The sequence below is a fragment of the Scyliorhinus torazame genome, chromosome 16 (assembly GCF_047496885.1).
Source record: "Scyliorhinus torazame isolate Kashiwa2021f chromosome 16, sScyTor2.1, whole genome shotgun sequence".
NCBI classification, from domain to species: domain Eukaryota; kingdom Metazoa; phylum Chordata; class Chondrichthyes; order Carcharhiniformes; family Scyliorhinidae; genus Scyliorhinus; species Scyliorhinus torazame.
The window spans coordinates 158,440,649-158,460,787 of NC_092722.1; the positions used below are offsets into that span (position 1 = coordinate 158,440,649).

Genomic DNA, 20,139 nt, shown 5'->3' on the forward strand with positions numbered 1-20,139 from the left:
TCAGGCAGGTCCCAGAGTTGAGTTTTGTGGGGAAAATCAGGGGGAAATTGGTGAGGGCTGGTGATGCCATTGTCACAGGATGAACACTGTCACCAGTGGGCCCCTCCATGGGCCTTTAAGAATGCACAAATAGGAGACACCACCCTGCTGAACCTGTGGGGATTCTGCCAAGATTTACCCGCTGTTTTCCCCACAGAGAAGCAAGACCCCAATCCAGAAAGTCAGGAAAAGGCATTTAATGTCCACACAATTCTGATGAAAGGTCACAATCTAAAGCATTTTCACTGTTTTTTCTCTCTCCACAGTTACCACTGGGCTTGGTGAGTATTTACAGAATTTTCAGTTTTAATGCTGTTTCCAACTAAGGTGTAAGATTCTTGAGGAGGTAACAAGGAAATAAGTGAATCATGTATTTTACATGGATTTTAACAAGGCTTTTGACAAGGTCCCACATGGCAGACTGGTCAGGACTGTAACAGTCCTTGACTGTAACAGATCCAAGGAGCTTGGATCCAAAATTGGCTTAGTGGCTGGAAGCAGAGGGTCATGGTAGATCGTGTTTTTTTTATAACTGCTGTGCTCTTCCCTTTGGGGGTCTTAAGGGCTTAGTGTTGGCTTCTTTGTTTCTCTAGGTATGGCAATGATGTAGGCTTAAGTGTAGTCGTCATGGTTGAGAAGTTTGCAGATGATATAGAAATTGGTCATGTAGTTGCTAGTGTGGGAAAAGGCTATAGACTGCAAAAATGTATCAACAGATTGATCGGGTGTGCTGAGAAGTAGCAAAAGGAATTAAGTCTGGAGAATGTGAGTTTATTGATTTGGGCGGAATGAATCAAAAATTAGTATTTCATGTATGTGAATTCACAGAGTGTGCCACAGATTGACATGTGGAAATATAATATTGATTATAACGGACTTTGTTCAAAGCAGGGCAAGACTGAGTGTTAAATATTCTTTTTTTCAATGTATTTTATTCCAAACGTATAAATAGTTACAAAAAATCAATAAATCAGGAAACATTTTCCACAGTTCACAGTCTGTGCAGGTTTTTTTCCCCTTTTCACCCCCTCCACTCTTCTCCCCCCACTCCCCCCTCCCCCCACCCGTACTCCACAACAACCATTTCCTCACATGTGGTCATGGACAGTCCCCACCATTTCTCAAAGCCCTCCGCTGATCATCTCAATTCAAACTTGATCTTTTCCAGCCGGAGAAAGTTGTACAGGTCGCCCAGCCAGGCCGGCACCACTGGTGGCGATGTTGACTGCCATTCCAACAGAATCCCTCGCCGGGCAACAGGAGAGGTGAAGGTCACAGTATCGGCCTCCCTCCCCTCCATCAGCTCCAGCATTTCCGACAACCCAAAAATCATCACTATAGGGTCCGGCCCGGTCTCTACCCCGTCAATCTTTGCTAGTGTCCCAAACATCCCCTTCCAGTATCTCTCTAACCACACAGCTCCAGAACAAATGCACCTGAATCCACTTATCCTCATTCGAGTCATATGCACCCTATGCACAACCTTAAACAGAATCGAACTCATCCCCGAACATGAAGTTGAATTCACCCTACGCATTGCCTCACTCCACACTCCCCATCTTATCTCCCCTCCCAGTTCCACCTCCCATTTCTCCTTAATGCTCTCCCTTGATTCCCCCAGTCTCCTGTATATATCCCCAAACCTCCCCTCCCCTTCCAGGTCTAGGAGCAGCAACACCTCCAACAGGCTATACTCTGGAAGCTTGGAAAACCCTCTCCATTCCTTCCGCGTAAAGTCCCTCACTTGCATATACCTGAACTCGCTTCCCTCCAGCAACTCTACCCTCTCTCGCAGCTTTTCCAGACTTGCAAACTTCCCCTCCAGGTATAGATCCATCACCTTTGCCAGCCCCTTCTCTCTCTATCTCTTATTCATGCCATCCATCTCCCCCGGCTTAAACCGATGATTCCAACACAACTGTGTTAGCACCGAGGTCCCCTTCATCCTAAAGTGCCAGCTCAACTGGTTCCACACCCTAATCGTGGACTGTTCCACCGGGCTCACAATGTACCTCCTTGGTGCCAGTGGAAGTGCCGTTGTCACCATGGCCCTCAGGCTGGACAACCTCCATCTAACCTCCCTCCTTCCCGCAAGGCCTCACCTTCTCGGTATTCGCTGCCCAGTAGTAGTGCAACAACTTTGGTAACACTGAACCCACTTTCTGCCTCTGTCTCTATAACAGGCCCCCTTCACTCGAGGTACCTTCCCCGCTTGTATAAACTCCAAAATCGCTGCATCCAGATTCCAGAAAAAGGCCTTCGGAATGAAGTTTGGGAGGGTTTGGAATATAAACAGAAACCTTGACAGAACGTTCATTTTCACCACCTGGACCCTCCCCGCCAATGTCAGGTGTAGCGTATCCCATCTCCTAAAGTCCTTCTTAACCATCTTCATCGACCTTGTCAAGTTCCATTTGTGCATCGTCCCCCACTCCCCCATCACCTGAACCCCCAAATACCTAAACCTGTCCCTGGCACCCTAAATGGCAACCTCAAGATTGGTTCCCCAATCAACCGCATTAACAGAAACACCTCACTATTTCCAACATTCAGCTTATAGCCTGAGATGGCCAAAAACCTCTCCAGTATGTCCATAATTCTCCCCATTCTCTCCAATCAGTCCTACAGGAACAACATCAGGTTATCTGTGTACAGTGACACCGGTGTTCCCTACTCCCCCTGCCACTCAACTGACCCCCTAATGGCCATCGGCAAGGGCTCTACCGCCAGCGCGAATAACAGCAGTGACAATGGACACCCCTGGCTGCAACCCGAAGCTCTGTGAACTCATTTGGTTTGTCTGTATGCTCGACACTAGGGTACAACAGATGCACCCACGCCACAAACACTAGCCCGAAAATGAATCTGCCCAGAACCTCGACAGGTACCTCCACTCCACCCGGTCGAAAGTCTTCCCCATGTCCACAGAGACCGCTACCCATCCCTTCAATGAGGTCATGATCATATTTCATAACCACCTTACTGGAAGGCTGCCTGCCCTTGAAACCCGTTTGGCCCTCTGCGACCATTTCCGGAATGCATCCACCCCCACGGCATTAACTTGGCCAACACTTTCACATCTGTGTTCAACAGTGATATGGGCCTGTAGGACCCACATTCCCATGGGTCCTTCCCCTTCATTGGGATTAACGTGACTGACACCTGGGTCTGTGTCTCTTCGCCAGCACCGAACTCCCCGGATAACTGCCTGGCCCGCGGGCTTTTTGTGACTTCATCCATTTTTATGCTCTCCATCACCTCTCTCATCTCGAGCGGCTCGTCCAGCACCTGCCTCCTCTCCTTATCCAGCCTGTGGAATTCCAGTTCATCCAAAAACCGCACCCTATCCCCTTCCTCACCGCCTGGTTTGGCCCGACAGAACGTTTCAGAATAGTCCCTGAACACCTCATTAATCTTCCGTGGCTCTGACACTACCTCCACCTTTCCTGTCTGCACGCTCAGAATTTCCCTGGAGGCGACCTGCCTCCGTAACTGATGGGCTAGCATACGGCTCGCCTTTTCTCCATATTCTGCACCCCCTCGCCATCTGTTGCTGCCCCGTCGTCAGCCTGTCAAACTGCCCCTGTAATCTCTTTCTTTCCGCCAACCCCTCCTTGGTGGGGGCATTGTAACATTTCCTGTCCAGCTCAAGTATCTCGTTCCATAACCGTCCATACTTTTCTGTGCGCCTTGAACGAGATAACCAGCCCCCGAACCACCACTTTCAATGCCTCCCCAAATGTGGCCTTAATATCTCCCCATTCTGATTCAATTGAACATGGTATCTGATCACCATCTGCATCTTCTCACAGAATCCCTTGTCTGCCAAAAATCCCAAATCTAACCTCCATCTTGGCCTCTGCTCTTGCCTCGAACTAAGTCTAACCACCAGCCAGTGTGGCACAGGGTCTGAAATCACGATTCCCACATACTCTGCCCCTACCAACACCGCTTGGCTCACCACAAAAAAGTCAATTCTGGAGTATACCTTGTACACGTACGAGAGCAAGGAGTGCTCCCTTTCCCCCCCCACGTTCCTAAACATCCAAGGATCCACCATTCCCACCCTTTCCATAAACCCTCCCAGCTTCTTCGCCATCCTCAACCTTGCCATTGACTGTGGGCTCGACCTAGCCACCCTCGGTTCTAATCCACAATTAAAATCACCCCAATAATCAACTGATGCGTGTCCAGGTATGCAACCATTCCCAGCAACCCCTTCACAAACCCCACGCCATACCAAACGTTCACTAGCACCACCGGCATCCGCTCCAACACTTGCTCACTATCATGTACCTTCCACCCAGATCCCGCACTTCCTTGGCTCCTACCAACCCCGTCCTTTTGCTCAGCAGGATGGCCAATCCGTGAGACTTTGAATCAAACCCCGAGTGAAATACCTGACCCATCCATCCCTTACTCAACCTAACCTGATCCTTCACCCGGAAGTGCGTCTGCTGCCGAAAGACCACCCCCACCTTCAAGCTCCTAAAGTGCAAGAAGACCCGAGATATCTTCACCGGCCTGTTCCATTCCCGTACATTCCATGTTACGAACCTTGCAAGAGGCTTGTGCCTCCACTCCCCTCTACTGTCTGGCATCCTCCCCTTCCGGTTTCGCTTCCTTTAATTTTGCCCTGAACCGGGCCCATCTAAGATGGCTCCCTTCTCTGCCCATGACCCCACTCATTCTCCAACGCTGCCACATCACACCACCCTCCCCACCATCCCTTCCCCAACCCTTCATGCTCTCCATCACCCCCACCCCCATTTGGCCTAACCCCTGGAGCCACCTCCCCCACCTCACGTCCGTTCACCAGCATTACCTGCCAGCGTGGCAGCTCCTGCCGAAGGCTCCTCCTGTCTACCCCTTCTCTCACCTTTCCCTCCTTGGTCTGTGCAAATGGCTCCCCGTAGACCTCCCCCTCCCCCACGCAAACAAAGACTGTTTCAAAACCACAAATCGCCCCCTCCAAAAAAAGAGTCCACAAATGAGAGGGGGGTGGGTCATTTTCCCCCTTACAAACTTGTTGCCCTTTTGCAGACAATCATCATGGAAAACCACATTCATCTGAAGATATGCTTGAGAAATCTATTTTGCCAATTATTTGGCCTCGTGAGAGACCAGCGAATAGATCTTCTATAAGTGGTAGAAGATAATGGTCAGCACATAGTGCTGGTTGATTCTGGTTTTAAAATCCCCACATATCTTATTGAACTATCCCTCTTTAACAGAGGAATGATTTATGTCCCCCAGTCACTGGTGGTAACAGGGTCCATGAATCCTATCTCAATTAACCTCTCAAGTTTTTCTTCCACTTTTGGCCAAATGGCAGAGGGTACAGTACACGCTTTAAGAGATTTAGGCAACCTGCCTTGACCTTGAGTTCTGCTTCAATTCCAGTCATGAATCCAAGTGACTCTTTGAATACCTGAGCTTACTTCTTCAGAAGTGGTTATTGATCATTCGTACAATCAACGCGTTGGTTCACGACAGCTAATTTTATCTTTATCTTCCTTAACCATAGAATTATAGAATTTACAGTGCAGAAGGAGGCCATTCGACCCATCGAGTCTGCACCGGCCCTTGGAAAGAGCACCCACTTAAGCCACACACCCAACTTATCCCCTTAAACTAGTAATCCATGGGCAGCACGGTGGCCTAGTGGTTAGCACAGCTCCCTCATGGCGCTGAGGTCCCAGGTTCGATCCGGCTCTGGGTCACTGTCCGTGTGGAGTTTGCACATTCTCCCCGTGTCTGCGTGGGATTCGCCCCCACAAACCAATAATGTGCAGAGTAGGTGGATTGGCCACAATAAATTGCCCCTTAATTGGAAAAAATAATTGGGTAATCTAAATTTATTTTAAAAAAACTAGTAATCCAACCTAATCTAAAGGCAATTTAGCATGGCCAATCCACCTAACCTGCACATCTTTGACTGCGTGAGGAAACCAGAGTACCTGGGAGAAATTCATACAGACACAGGAAAAACTTGCAGACTCTGCACAATCAGTGACCAAAGCCGGGAATCGAACCTGGGACCCCGGAGCTGTGAAGCAATGGTGCTAACCACGATGCAACCGTGTTACCATGATCTCCCAAACAATGCTGGAAAGCCTCCTTGGACAACGTGGAGCGGCAACTCCACTTTCTGACCATTTACTTCTACATTCACCATGTTGTATCCCTTCAGTAGCAAGACATACTCAGTGTATGTCCTCAAGGTGACATCTGATAGTTGCAAAGGTAGATGTTTTAGCTTCTAACTGTATATTGTCTCAGGTATGAGTGATACTGCTGCTTCCATAACCACCCAAAAGTATTGCCGATTTCCTTTCAATGACAAGACAAGAAGCTTGAATTCTTTAAGCTGACTTGACATCTTGTCCCTGAATGAGTCTTCAGTTCCACCACTTACCTGGTGAACTTGACCAGCAGACTTAGCTGTGTTTTCTTGGTACATTTCTTTTGTGCTGATGAAGGTTGGCATGACCACCAGGCCTTCACAATGCGGCCTACTTTTCCAGAATTTTTGCATTTATTCTCCTTACTCCAACACTCTCCTGCTGAATTTTTTCATTTTCTCATTGTAACTAGATGGAAAAACATGTGGAGGGAGGCTTGAGACTGAGAGCGGATCATTTACCAGCCCCAATTATCCGGAACCTTATCCAAATAATGCCGAATGTATTTGGTACATACAAGTGAAAAAACGGCATACAATAACTTTGAATTTGGATGGTTTTCAGTAAGTAATAGTGTTTACACTTGCTCATTGTATCTGTCAGAGACAGCTCGTGCTGAATAGACACTAAACAGTCTGAATACCTTTAGATTCAACCTGGCCCACAGTTAATGTTATTGTTTTGTCAATGAGAAAGGACCATCATAGTGATCCAGAATGTAACATTTCCAGAATGGAAAGAAACCCATGCGATGTATCAGACCATCTGTCCATCCATATGATAGAATCAAAGAACATTACAACATATAAGGGAGTCTTTCCGGCCCATTGTGGCAATAGTGGGTATTTGAAAGAGCTGTCCAATTAGACTCATTCCCTTTCTCTTTTCTCACATCCCTGCAACATATTCTTTTATAAAGTTTTGTAAATATTCTCTTCATTCTAAGGCTACTTTCCCAGTATCGGATAAAATGAACCCAATCACAAACCATCCACTTATACGGAGTTAAAATTGGGCCAAATGTTTCAGCGCGAACCTAAACAGCTGTTAACCTGCTTTGAATTTGGCTCGAAGAGTGGAGAATTAATCAGGATTTGAGTTAACCAAATAATGAAAGATGCTGGGGTGGATTCTCCGGCCCCCCGCTGGGTCAGAGAATCACCGGGGGGGCGGCGTGAACCCCGCCCCCGCCGGCTGCCGAATTCTCCGGCGCCGAGGTTTTGGCGGGGGCGGGAATTGCACCGCGCCGGTCGGCGACCTCCCCGGCGATTCTACGGCCCGCGATGGGCTGAGTGGCCGCTCGTTTTCGGCGGGTCCCTCCAGCGTAAATCACAACAGGTCCTTACCAGTGGGACGTGGCTCTACGGGCGGCCTGCAGAGTACCTGGGGGGCGCGGGGGGATATCAGCCCGGGGGGTGCGCTCATGGTGGCCTGGCCTGCGATCGGGGCCCACTGATCTGCAGGCAGGCCATCCACAGGTGGGCCTGTGCCGTGGGGGCACTCTTTCCCTCTGCGTCGGCTGCTGTCAACCTCCGCCATGGCCGGTGCGGAGAAGAACCCCCCTGCGCATGCGCTGGGATGATGCCAGCACACGCTGGAGCTCCTGCGCATGCGCCAACTCGCACCGGCCAGCGGAGGCCCTTCGGCGATGGTTGGCATGATGCCTGCTGGCACGCGCCAAACACTCCAGCGCCGGCCAAGCCCCTGAAGGCGGAGGATTTTGCACCTTCGGGGCGGCCCGACACTGGAGTGGTTCACACCACTCCTCGGTGCCAGAGGGGCCTGCCCCTCCGGTTCATGGAGAATCCTGCCCCTGATATCTGACCAGCCATAGGTCTTCCAGCTGGAGATGGTCAGTTAGGCAGCCAGTGATGCTTACAGCCCATGAACCAATTTTTAAAAAAGTTAGGTGCTAATATTTAATCCTGTTCAGTCAACCAATAAACACTCAGAGCTGGATTCTCCATTTCTGAGACTAACTGTTGCCATAGTGCAGGATGTGTGGCACTTTACGACAGAAAATCAGTGAAACACCTGCATCGATTCAGCTACTCTTAATGGGCTAGCACCGTCGCCACGTGGAACACAATCAATCCCAGGAAAAATCCGCGATGAGCACTCATGAGGCACTTAAACGGTTCTTCCCCCCACACACACCGTCCCGGCCAACAGGGAAGCTCGAAGGAGAGCAGCGCCACGGTTCAGGGACGCTGAGCTGGACACCCTCCTGGACACCGTGGAGGAGAGAAGGATGACCCTATACCCTGGCCAGAGAGGATGGCCGCCAGGCTCCGTCATTCGCCGTTCCTGGGCGCATGTGGCAGAGGCGGTCAGCGCTGTGGACAACATCACCTAGACTGGTATGCAGTGCCGCAAGATACTCCACGACCTCCTCAGGGTGGCCAGGTGAGTTGGCTGCTCCTTGCGGCTGGTACTAACCCCACCCCCCACACGCCTGTAACCAGGCCCCTGCCCCCAGGGGACAGACGAACCCCCACCCTGCCCCACATGCCAGCACCCATGCCATCCGCCATGGCCGGGTGCCCTGACCACTGAGGCGACCATCTGCCCAAGTACTAGGCTGAGTGCGTCAGACAGTCTGATGGTGTCGTTGTATGTGGTTCTCCCCCCAATCCCCCGGGAGCATCCTGGAGCACCCTGGAGCTTGGGTCGGACGATGACACTGACTTTTTGTCACAGCTTTCCCCTACACCCTCCACCATCCAAGAGACTGTCATCTCGGTTGGGCACATTAGTGAAGAAGCTCTTGGGACACTATCTGGTGTGCACCATACAGCTGATCCAGTACGGCAGGTTGAGGTAGGAGCACCCAAGGGGCTGGATGTTCGGAGGGCAGGCCGGCCCCAGGAACCAGCTGCTGTCCAGACTGGTCCCGGGTTTCTGGAACAGCCAGCCCCAGGCACAGGTACAGCCAGAGAGCCAGGGGCAACAAGAGGGGATGAAGGCGAGCATCCAGCACCTGCAGGCGCAGGTGGCGGAGTCCATCCACGTGCACGAGCAGGGTGTGGTGCCGGCCATGCATGCCACCCAGGCCAGCACCGCATGGGCAACGTCCGTGGTGAAGCCATCGGTGGCAATGTTTTCGGCTATGGATCAGTGTGTCCAAGGCTTTAGGCATTCTATGCAGCCGGTGGCCGAGGCCCTGGACAGGGCTGTCCTCTCAGGCACAATGTGCCAGAGCACCTGGACATTGCAGCGGCGCTCCTCAGCATGGCCCAGTCACAGCAGGCCATCGCTGGGAATGTAGGCTGCATTGCCCAGGCGCTGGCCAGCGTTGCAGACACTAAGTGAGGCGGCCCAGTCCCAGAGGGAGGTGACCCAGTCCCAGAGGGAGGTGACCCAGTCCCAGAGGGAGGTGACCCAGTCCCAGAGGGAGGTGGCCCTGTCCCAGAGGGAGGTGGCCCAGTCCCAGAGGGAGGTGGCCCAGTCACTGGCTGATGTAGGACAGACCCACAGGGTGTTGGCAGAGTCACAATGTGATGTGGTGCAGTCCCAGAGGGAGATGTTCCACTCCCTGTGCTTCATGGCCACGAGCATGCAGACCCTGGTCGAGACCAGAGTGGGCCTCCAGGATCCGCAGTGGCAGGGGGACAGGACCTCAGGGATGGCTCCAGTCGCACTCTCGTCCCATGGAGTAGCCCGGGTCCCATCGGGCACCCCGAGGGAGGAGGAGGTGATGGGGGCTGTTGAAGTGGACTTCCGCAGAGGAGGTACTGGAACACTGCAGCACTTTGGACTCCTGTGAAATCCTGGACAGGTCCCTTCTTGGCGACTGGAAGGATCAGGTTGTGTAGAAGTTCAGGGCAACCGTCACTTTGACAGTCACTGGGAGCGGGTGTCCTCCCCCGTACCCCTGCGGTGCCAAGTGTACGATCATATGGCAGAAATGCCGCACTGTCTCTCTGTTCAACTGGAGTCTTCGGTGGCATGCCCGGTCTGGCAGGACCTCTAATAGCAGGCGCTGCCAGTAGACATGATGCCTCATGTGCCTCCTTGGCAGCTCCTTCTCCTCGGCTTCTTGGGCGGCTGGCCCTCCAGCCTGTGCGGTTGCTGCCTGCCCATCTGTAGCCCGTTTCTCTGCAGCCCGTTCCGCTGCTGCAGCTTCCCTTTCTCTTCAAGCGGCTCCCGCTCACGCGGCTGGAGGCCATCTCGCAGAGCTGCGACCATCACCAGGGCGGCTGCGATTGCTGGTTGAACTCCAAATGCCATAGTCTGCAGGGGGTGAAGGCCAACATGTTAGCATGGTGCATACACCATGCCCAACCAGGTTCCATGGGCGACATGGTGGCCCCTGTTGGCAGTGTGGGCTCCGCCCCCGCATCTCCCTCCCCCACCCCCTCACCCCTGCCCCTTCGGTGTACGACACCGTGGGGGTCCCCTGTTCCTAGCGCCCATCCCTGCTGCCAGAGAAACCATTGGCTGTCACTGCCCTCACAGGGCTTCCTTGTGTGTGGGGCCCTGGATGGTCCGTAGGTGGGTCACGGCCGGTTGGGTGGGGTGTTTGGGACCGGGGTGGGGCACGCTGTGGCGGGCCGATGGGCTGCGGGAGTGGGCACACCCATACCGCCGGTGTCACTATGTAGAACCAGGGACCGAAGTGGGTGTGCAGTTTCCCCTTCATGCTGGCCGCCGTAATGGCGGTCGGTGCCTGGGCACCTCCCCAGTTGTGTGGAGGGGGCACCCTTGCTGCTCAACCTATTCCCACTCCCTCCCCTGGTCCTGGCAGTGCCCCCCCTCCTCTGGCCCTGGTAGTGGGCCCCCCCCACCCCAGCCAGCACGGCCGCTGTTCGGTCCGGCATCCCGCAGTCACGCCACTCCGTGTCCTACGTCCTCTCTCTCTCGTTCAGCAGCCACGGCACCAGGTTCACGATTTTTTAGACTACAAGTGAACCATGCTGTAGGGAACTCAGTCCACCGGAGGCAGTGAATCTCGGAGGACGCGGAGAATAGGGGGTCAGGTCCACTAGTGATATGGCAATGGTACTTAAACACCGCGCGGCGAACGACGCAATTATGCCATTTTCGGGGTGCCGAAGCATCCCGATTTGGCGTCAAACCGGCACTGACCGCAATTTTGGTGTCGGAGGCTATTTTCCGCACAATCGCGTTTTGCGATTTCGGCATCGGCAGACGGAGAATCCCACCCAATATTCTGCCCCAGTTAAACGTCTTTATGATTCTGTTCAATCCAAAGGCACATTACTGAGGATCTCGTGTACTGGTTGGTCCATAGGTATTTTGCCATACATACAGTGTTGCTAAAAAGTTGCAGATTTCTCCAATTATCGGGGTCTGAATTTTAAGCTCCTCTCGATGGGTTTTGAGGCCAAAGAAGGGGAGCGTGAAATTTCATGGACCAGATACATCAGGAATGCTACCCGACCCAGAGGCGATTTTAGAGTGGAGTGGGTAGGGCCTCAGAGGGGAAGCCTGCTCCTGCCCCTGCCCCTGTTAAGACCCTTACATGGCCACTTACGGCTGTTTGAGGGTGGTTTCACATTCAGTCTCAATTTTCGGTTTGGCAGATGTCAGGTAGCTAAGAGTGTAAATTGGAAAGAATCACAGCCTCGATCTCGGGCGGTAATGTGGCCACCACCTCCATCAAAAGCCCCCTTCTGACTGGGGCTTCCCTTCCTTCATGGACTGGACACCTCTGGATCTCGCAGCTGCCTGACCTACCCCCTGATTAAGCACGTGCCCAACTCACATATCCCACCATCCTGCAATCCCAAAGCATCCCCTATCCTCCCCTCCCTGGGAGTTCTGCCACTTTGCTCACACTGAATCAGATTGGCTGACAGCACCCCAAGGCAGGACTTCCAAGTGCTGCCAGTCAACATTCATTCAGGAGTGAAATGTTATCGGGCCTATTGGAATTGTTATCGGGCCTATTGCGCAGGTCAAGGAGACACAGCCGGAGTGAGAGAGATACAGACAGTGAGAATTTGCTAGTTTGGTGCAGTAAGGTAACCAGGAAAGGTAAGTGGTTAATCTAATTGTGCTGTTTTTCAGTTAAAAGTGCAGGGTAGTGTCTGATTGGCTGAAGCTGCCCCCACCATAAACTTAAATTAAACTATTTAATTAATTAGTGATGGCTGGTCAGGTGATGTGCTTGAGCTGCTTGATGTGGGAGCTGGCAGATCCCATTGCGAGCTGCAGCGACCACATCTGCAGTAAGTGTTGGCTGCTCGAAGAGCTCCGGCTCAGAGTTGATGAGCTGGAGTCTGAGCTTCAAACACTGAGGCACATGCGGGAGGGGGAGACTTACCTGGACACTGTGTTTCAGGAGGCAGTCACACCTGTCAGAGTAAGTAGTTTAAATCCTGCTAGTGGCCAGGGACAGCAGGGTGTGACTGCAAGTCAGGCAGGTAAAGGGAACCAGCAGTCAGGAACTCAGGAGCCTCAGCCCTTGACTCTGTCCAACAGGTATGAGGCACTTGCTCCCTGTGTGGATGGCGAACAGGGTTGCAGGAAGGATGAGTCAGCTGACCAAGGCACCATGGTTCAGCAGGCCATTCAAGGGGAGGGAGTAAATAGGCAAGTTGTAGTTGTAGGGGATTCTATTATCAGGGGGATAGATAGTATCCTTTGTGAGCAGGATAAAGAGTCCCGCATGGTATGTTGCCTGCCCGGTGCTAGGGTGCGGGACATCTCTGACCGGCTTGAAAGGATACTGGAGAGGGAGGGGGAGGATCCAGTTGTTGTGGTCCATGTTGGTACCAACAACATAGGCAAGTCTAGGAAAGAGGACCTGTTTAGAGATTATAAAGAGCTAGGATTCAAATTAAAAAACAGGTCCTCAAGGGTCATAATCTCCGGATCACTGCCCGAGCCACGTGCAAATTGGCATAGGGAGGCAAGAATAAGGGAAGTTAACACGTGGCTGAAAGAGTGGTGTGGGAATGAGGGGTTCCTTTTCATGGGACACTGGCATCAGTTTTGGGACAGGGGGGACCTATACCGTTGGGATGGTCTCCACCTGAACCGAGCTGGGACCAGTGTTCTGGCGAAAAGAGTAAATTGGGTGGTCAATAGGACTTTAAACTAAAGATTGGGGGGGAAGGGAAAGTCAGGGAACCAAGAGGTGAAGTAATCAGTGGGAAGCGTAGCTGCTTAGGAATACAAAAAAGCACGAAAAGACAGAACTCAGGAGAGGTTACAATAGTCCCCATCCCACAAAATATGACACAGTGTATGGAAAGGCTCAGTAAACCAAGGTCCACCACACTAAGAAAACAAAAAGGGACGGTCAATAGAGAATTAAAGGTGCTATATTTAAATGCGCGCAGTGTACGGAACAAGGTAGATGAGCTTGTGGCCCAGATTGTGACTGGCAGGTATGATGTGGTAGGCATCACAGAGACATGGTTGCAGGGTGTTCATGACTGGCATTTAAACATCCAGGGATTCACAACCTATCGAAAAGACAGAGAGGTGGGCAGAGGGGGCGGGGTTGCCTTGTTAATTAGGAATGAAATTAAATCAATAGCACTAAACGACATGGGGTCGGATGATGTGGAGTCTGTGTGGGTAGAGTTGAGGAACCACAAAGGCAAAAAAACCATAATGGGAGTTATGTGCAGGCCTCCTAACAGTAGTCAGGACCAGGGGCACAAGATGCACCACAAAATAGAAAGTGCATGTCAGAAAGGCAAGGTCACAGTGATCATGGGGGACTTTAATATGCAGGTGGACTGGGTAAATAATACTGCCAGTGGACCCAAGGAAAGGGAATTCATTGAATGTTTACAGGAGGGCTTTTTGGAACAGCTTGTGATGGAGCCCACGAGGGAACAGGCCGTTCTGGACTTAGTGTTATGTAATGAGCCAGACTTGATTAAAGATCTTAAAGTAAGGGAGCACTTAGGAGGCAGTGATCATAATATGGTCGAATTCAATCTCCAATTTGAAAGAAAGAAGGTAGAATCAGATGTAAAGGTGTTACAGTTAAATAAAGGTAACTACAGGGGCATGAGGGAGGAACTGATGAAAATCGACTGGGAGCAGACCCTAGTGGGAAAGACAGTAGAACAGCAATGGCAGGAGTTTCTGGGTGTAATTGAGGACACAGTACAGAGGTTCATCCCAAAGAAAAGAAAGGTTATCAGAGGGGGGATTAGGCAGCCATGGCTGACAAAGGAAGTTAGGGAATGCATCAAAGCAAAAGAGAAAGCCTATAATGTGGCAAAGAGTAGTGGGAAGTCAGAAGATTGGGAAGGCTACAAAAACAAACAGAGGATAACAAAGAGAGAGATAAGGAAAGAGAGGATCAAATTTGAAGGTAGGCTAGCCAGTAACATTAGGAATGATAGTAAAAGTTTCTTTAAATACATTAAAAACAAACGGGAGGCAAAAGTTGACATTGGGCCGTTCCAAAATGACGCTGGTAATTTTGTGATGGGAGACATGGAAATAGCCGAGGAACTGAATAAGTACTTTGCGTCAGTCTTCACAGTAGAAGACATGAGTAATATCCCAACAATTCCGGAGAGTCAGGGGACAGAGTTGAATATGGTAGCCATCACAAAGGAGAAAGTGCTAGAAAAACTAAGAGGTCTAAAAATTGACAAATCTCCGGGCCCAGATGGGCTACATCCTAGAGTTCTAAAGGAGATAGCTGAAGAAATAGTGGAGGCGTTGGTGATGATGTTTCAACAGTCACTGGAGTCAGGGAAAGTACCAGAGGATTGGAAAATCGCTGTTGTAACCCCACTGTTCAAGAAGGGAACAAGGAAAAAGATGGAAAATTATAGGCCAATTAGCCTGACCTCGGTTGTTGGCAAGATTCTAGAATCCATTGTTAAGGATGAGATTTCTAAATTCTTGGAAGTGCAGGGTCGGATTAGGACAAGTCAGCATGGATTTAGTAAGGGGAGGTCGTGTCTGACAAACCTGTTAGAGTTCTTTGAAGAGATAACAAATAGGTTAGACCAAGGAGAGCCAATGGATGTTATCTATCTTGACTTCCAAAAGACCTTTGATAAGGTGCCTCACGGGAGACTGCTGAGTAAAGTAAGGGCCCATGGTATTCGTGGCAAGTTACTAACATGGATTGACGATTGGCTGTCAGGCAGAAGGCAGAGAGTTGGGATAAAAGGTTCTTTTTCGGAATGGCAACCGGTGACGAGTGGTGTCCCGCAGGGTTCAGTGTTGGGACCACAGCTGTTCTCTTTATATATTAACGATCTAGATAACGGGACTGAGGGCATTCTGGCTAAGTTTGCCGATGATACGAAGATAGGTGGAAGGGCAGGTAGTATGGAGGAGGTGGGGAGGCTTCAGAAAGATTTAGACAGTTTAGGAGAGTGGTCCAAGAAATGGCTGATGAAATTCAACGTGGGCAAGTGCGAGGTCTTGCACTTTGGAAAAAAGAATAGAGGCGTGGACTATTTTCTAAACGGTGACAAAATTCATAATGCTGAAGTGCAAAGGGACTTGGGAGTCCTAGTCCAGGATTCTCTAAAGGTAAACTTGCAGGTTGAGTCCGTAATTAAGAAAGCAAATGCAATGTTGTCATTCATCTCAAGAGGCTTGGAATATAAAAGCAGGGATGTACTTCTGAAGCTTTATAAAGCATTAGTTAGGCCCCATTTAGAATACTGTGAGCAATTTTGGGCCCCACACCTCAGGAAGGACATACTGGCACTGGAGCGGGCCCAGCGGAGATTCACACGGATGATCCCAGGAATGGTAGGCCTAACATACGATGAACGTCTGAGGATCCTGGGATTATATTCATTGGAGTTTAGGAGGTTGAGGGGAGATCTAATAGAAACTTACAAGATAATGAATGGCTTAGATAGGGTGGATGTAGGGAAGTTGTTTCCATTAGCAGGGGAGACTAGGACCCGGGGGCACAGCCTTAGAATAAAAGGGAGTCACTTTAGAACAGAGATGAGGAGAACTTTCTTCAGCCAGAGAGTGGTGGGTATGTGGAATTCATTGCCACAGAGGGCGGTGGAGGCTGGGACGTTGAGTGTCTTTAAGACAGAAGTTGATAAATTCTTGATTTCTCGAGGAATTAAGGGCTATGGAGAGAGAGCGGGTAAATGGAGTTGAAATCAGCCATGATTGAATGGTGGAGTGGACTCGATGGGCCGAATGGCCTTACTTCCACTCCTATGTCTTATGGTCTTATGATGGGATGAATTCCTCTCCAACTCTCTGACTAATGGGGGTCGATCAGCGTGTTATCAGAGTGTAACGGTCAATCAAATTAAACTCAGCAGTAACAAAAGTCCAGCTACACAGATTATACAAACATAGCAAACAGGAACAAAAAATATTTTAAAAGGCTAATGGAATGCTCACCTTTATATCATATGGAATGGAATATAAGTGATGAGAAGTCACTTGGCAGATATATAAAGTCCTGGTTAGACCACACCTGAACCATTAAAAATAGTTCAAGGCAGCAGAGCTGAAGAAGGATTTATTTGGTTATTAAGCAAGTGCAGCACAGATTTACCACAATCATACCAGGAATCCAAGGTTTAAGCTCCAGTCAAAGTCTTCAAATGAGAATTGTTAATTTTCTGAAGTGAAAGATTGCCAGGTCAGAGGAGTGGGACATGGTGAGTTGCTCTTCCAATGAGCCAATATGTACACGATGGGCCAAATGGCCACCTTCTGTGCCATAACTATTTTATGCTTGTATTAGTTTGGAACTCAGGATCGTGTTAGATCAATTTTAATTTAAACTCAGATTGATAAAATCTTGTCCGCCATTGATATGAATCGATGTGAGGCAAAGGCAGGTCTTTGAGTTAGGTCAAAGATCAAACACTAAATAATGGTACAGACTCAAGGAGTCAAATGTCCAATACCTAATCCTTAGTTCCAATTGATTGATTATCGAATGGCTGTTCCATGGTTGATACTTTGTTATCGATTCAATACATATCCCATTCTTCTAATGTTGTTTGTAGATGTGTGTGTATATCTTGCCTAGTTTATGAAGTAAATTGTTAATTGTAATAGGTGATTGATGACTACAAATACATTTTCACTTTACTATCTTTTTCTCCCCAGGCTGGAAGTATCATTGCGGTGCACAAACGATTATGTTGCAATATATGATGGAGCTTCAACAAATTCTCCTCTGATTGCAACAGTATGTACTGGATCAAACCACACATTTACATCATCGTCCAACACTATGACCATTTGTTTCAAATCTGATTACCTTAAACCAAGTGTTGGCTTTACTGCATATTACTACTCTCAGCCGTTGTACCAATGTAAGTGTGTAAACATTCCTGTCTTGTTCAGTATAGTTTAAATTAGAATGAATGTGTGGTTAGTTTTGAGGAGCCACTCGGTATCAACTAAGGCACAGATCAATTGTATTTCACTTTAATTGAATCCAATTCATTAATTTAATTTAATCAAAGAACACTCGAGGTGAAAGTAAATAAGTTGTGGACATATTTGCCAAATCTTCCTGGTTGAAATACCTGGGAATTTCTTGTTTCACTGGACAAATTCACCTGTGCCTGGGTAGATCCTCGATCTGAGGCCTTGGGTAGTGTTATGGGCCAGGATTTAGAGAACCCCAAAGGGTATCATGGAGTTCACCTAATCCACAAGTTTTAATAGATTCTGGTATGGGAAGCGCACGGCCCACTCTCCAGGTGTGGTAGAACAGAAATGGAAAAGTATTCTTTTTCGCAAAACAATGTTTATTCTATGAACTCATGTTAACCTTTTTAAAACATACAGTGAACATCTTAGCAACCATTAATTCAAATACAACCCCCAAAGAATACAACACTAAGTAATCCTTTAAGCTTTCCTTTTAACATCCATATCTTTAAAAACAAAACCTTTATCAGAAGCACATCAGGTTAAAGTCACTCTGAAAAACATTTATAATTCTGAATTCACCAAATGATCAAGAGATTATCTTTTGATGGCAGAGAGAACAGCAGTGCACCTGCTTGGTCTGGCTTCAGCTCCAACACTGAAAACAAAACTAAAACACACCTTGCAGCAAACAGCCTAAAACAAAAATAAAAAGCTGACAGACAACCCAGCTCCACCCACACTCTGACATCACTGCAGTAGTAAACACCCATTTCTTAAAGGTACTCTCACTACAGATATTTATATACAGACCCAATTATAAACACCCATTTCTTAAAGGTACTCTCACATGACACCTCCCCCCCCAAAAAAAAACCATCAACTTCAAGATGCTTTCATTTTTCACCTTTTCACTATCCTTTAAGAAATGCACACGGTAAATATACTTTTTTGTTTCAAAAAACAACACACGCAAACAGGTATAATAAAATACTCCATTCTTTTTTTGTTTTTCTTCCTCCAACTGAAATTACTTCCGTTCATCACATTCATGACAAAGCATCGGCTATCACGTTTTCTCGTCCTGCCACATGTACTATTTTTAAATGAAATGGCTGCAACAACAAACTCCAGCGAAAGAGCCGTGCATTGTTATTCCGGAATTGCTCCAAAAACGTCAACGGATTATGATCAATATATATAACGATGTCAGATGGTTTGCTGGTCACATAAATGTGAAAATGTTGCAAAGCCAGCACCAAACTCAAAGTCTCCTTCTCAATCGTGGAATACTTTTTCTGGTGAGAATTCAATTTCTTTGAAAAATAACCAATAGGCCGCTTTAGCCCTTCAGCGTCGTCTTGTAGAAGCACCGCACCTACGCCCACATCACTCGCATCAACCTCCATTTTGAATGGTTTCGTATAATTTGGGATGGCTAACACAGGAGCAGTGGTTAACACAGCCTTCAGGCCGTCAAATGCCTGTTGACACTCCGCTGTCCACTGGAATTTGTTACGCTTCTTGAGCAAGTCCGTCAGTGGAGCGACCACACTGCTAAAATTGGGTGCAAACTTCCAGTAAAATCCACTCATGCTAAGAAATCACATTATTTCCCGTTGTGTTGAGGGTATCGGAAACTCCCCAATCCCTTTTGTTTTCACATCTGTTGCTAACTTTTGCCTTAATTTAATTGCTCTGTTTTGTCACCATTGCTCTTGAGTCGCCAGGTACCTTTATGATACCGCCACGCGGTTCAAGTCCGAGTAATGATCAATAATCCAATACACCGCTTAGTGTAGTACATTTATTATACACAGTAATCACTACTCATGTACAAATTGTACAAATTCTACGCCTAAGCTACTTCTACAGCTAACAGGCCAATACTTAACTTGGAACTGGCCCACCAGGTCAGGGAAACGAATGGCCTTTTGTTCGGGTTCTGAGCCTGCGGGATTCAAAGTTGGAACAGATTGGTAGCTAGGAGCGCCTATCTCGTAGCGAGCATTGAAGTAAGACTTACTGGATATCGGCGGCGGCTGAACCGGTCACTGTCAAGGGTTGGTTCGCGTTGCTGAGTGACCCGGTCAAGAAGAACGATTTGAACTTGGGGCTCAATTCTTATAGTCCCCAGGGGCTTCCCACCTTTCGGGGCGGACCCTGTACCTGGTCTCAAGTGATTGGACTTTGTCCCAATCACTTGGTTCGATTTTTCTCCAATGCTGGGGCGGTTCTCTGATCGATGGGCAGTCTTGAGGTGGTCGTTCACCTCCTTTTGTGTAGGCTTCTGCTGGCGCCGAAGAGTCTGGTTTTGCTTTATGTGTCTAAATGTTGCTCATTGTTCCCGGGGATTGCTCATTAGTATGCAGATGGCTGGTGTTTTGTTATGCTGATGGTTGCTGGTATCGATCTTGTCTGGCCTTTCCAGAGGTAAATACACAGTCAACCTGCAGCTGCTCGTTTTTTCCTGTTGGCTGACTTTCCCATCAGCCTTTGCCGTTCGCCATTTTAAATCGGGAGTTAGCCATTTTAAGTGGCTACACATCCCATGGGACCATTCGACCCTGTCCGATTGTATGGCCAAGGA

The 20,139-nt window shown here is 49.0% G+C and overlaps 1 long non-coding RNA gene across 1 annotated transcript; it reads left to right on the forward strand.

Annotated features, from left to right (window-relative positions):
- Positions 1-305: 305 nt before the first annotated feature.
- Positions 306-17,482, forward strand: LOC140392444 (uncharacterized). Its single transcript, XR_011935358.1, has 3 exons — positions 306-320; positions 6,637-6,787; positions 17,277-17,482. It is a non-coding gene; the product is annotated as an uncharacterized lncRNA (long non-coding RNA).
- The last annotated feature ends 2,657 nt before the right edge of the window (positions 17,483-20,139 follow it).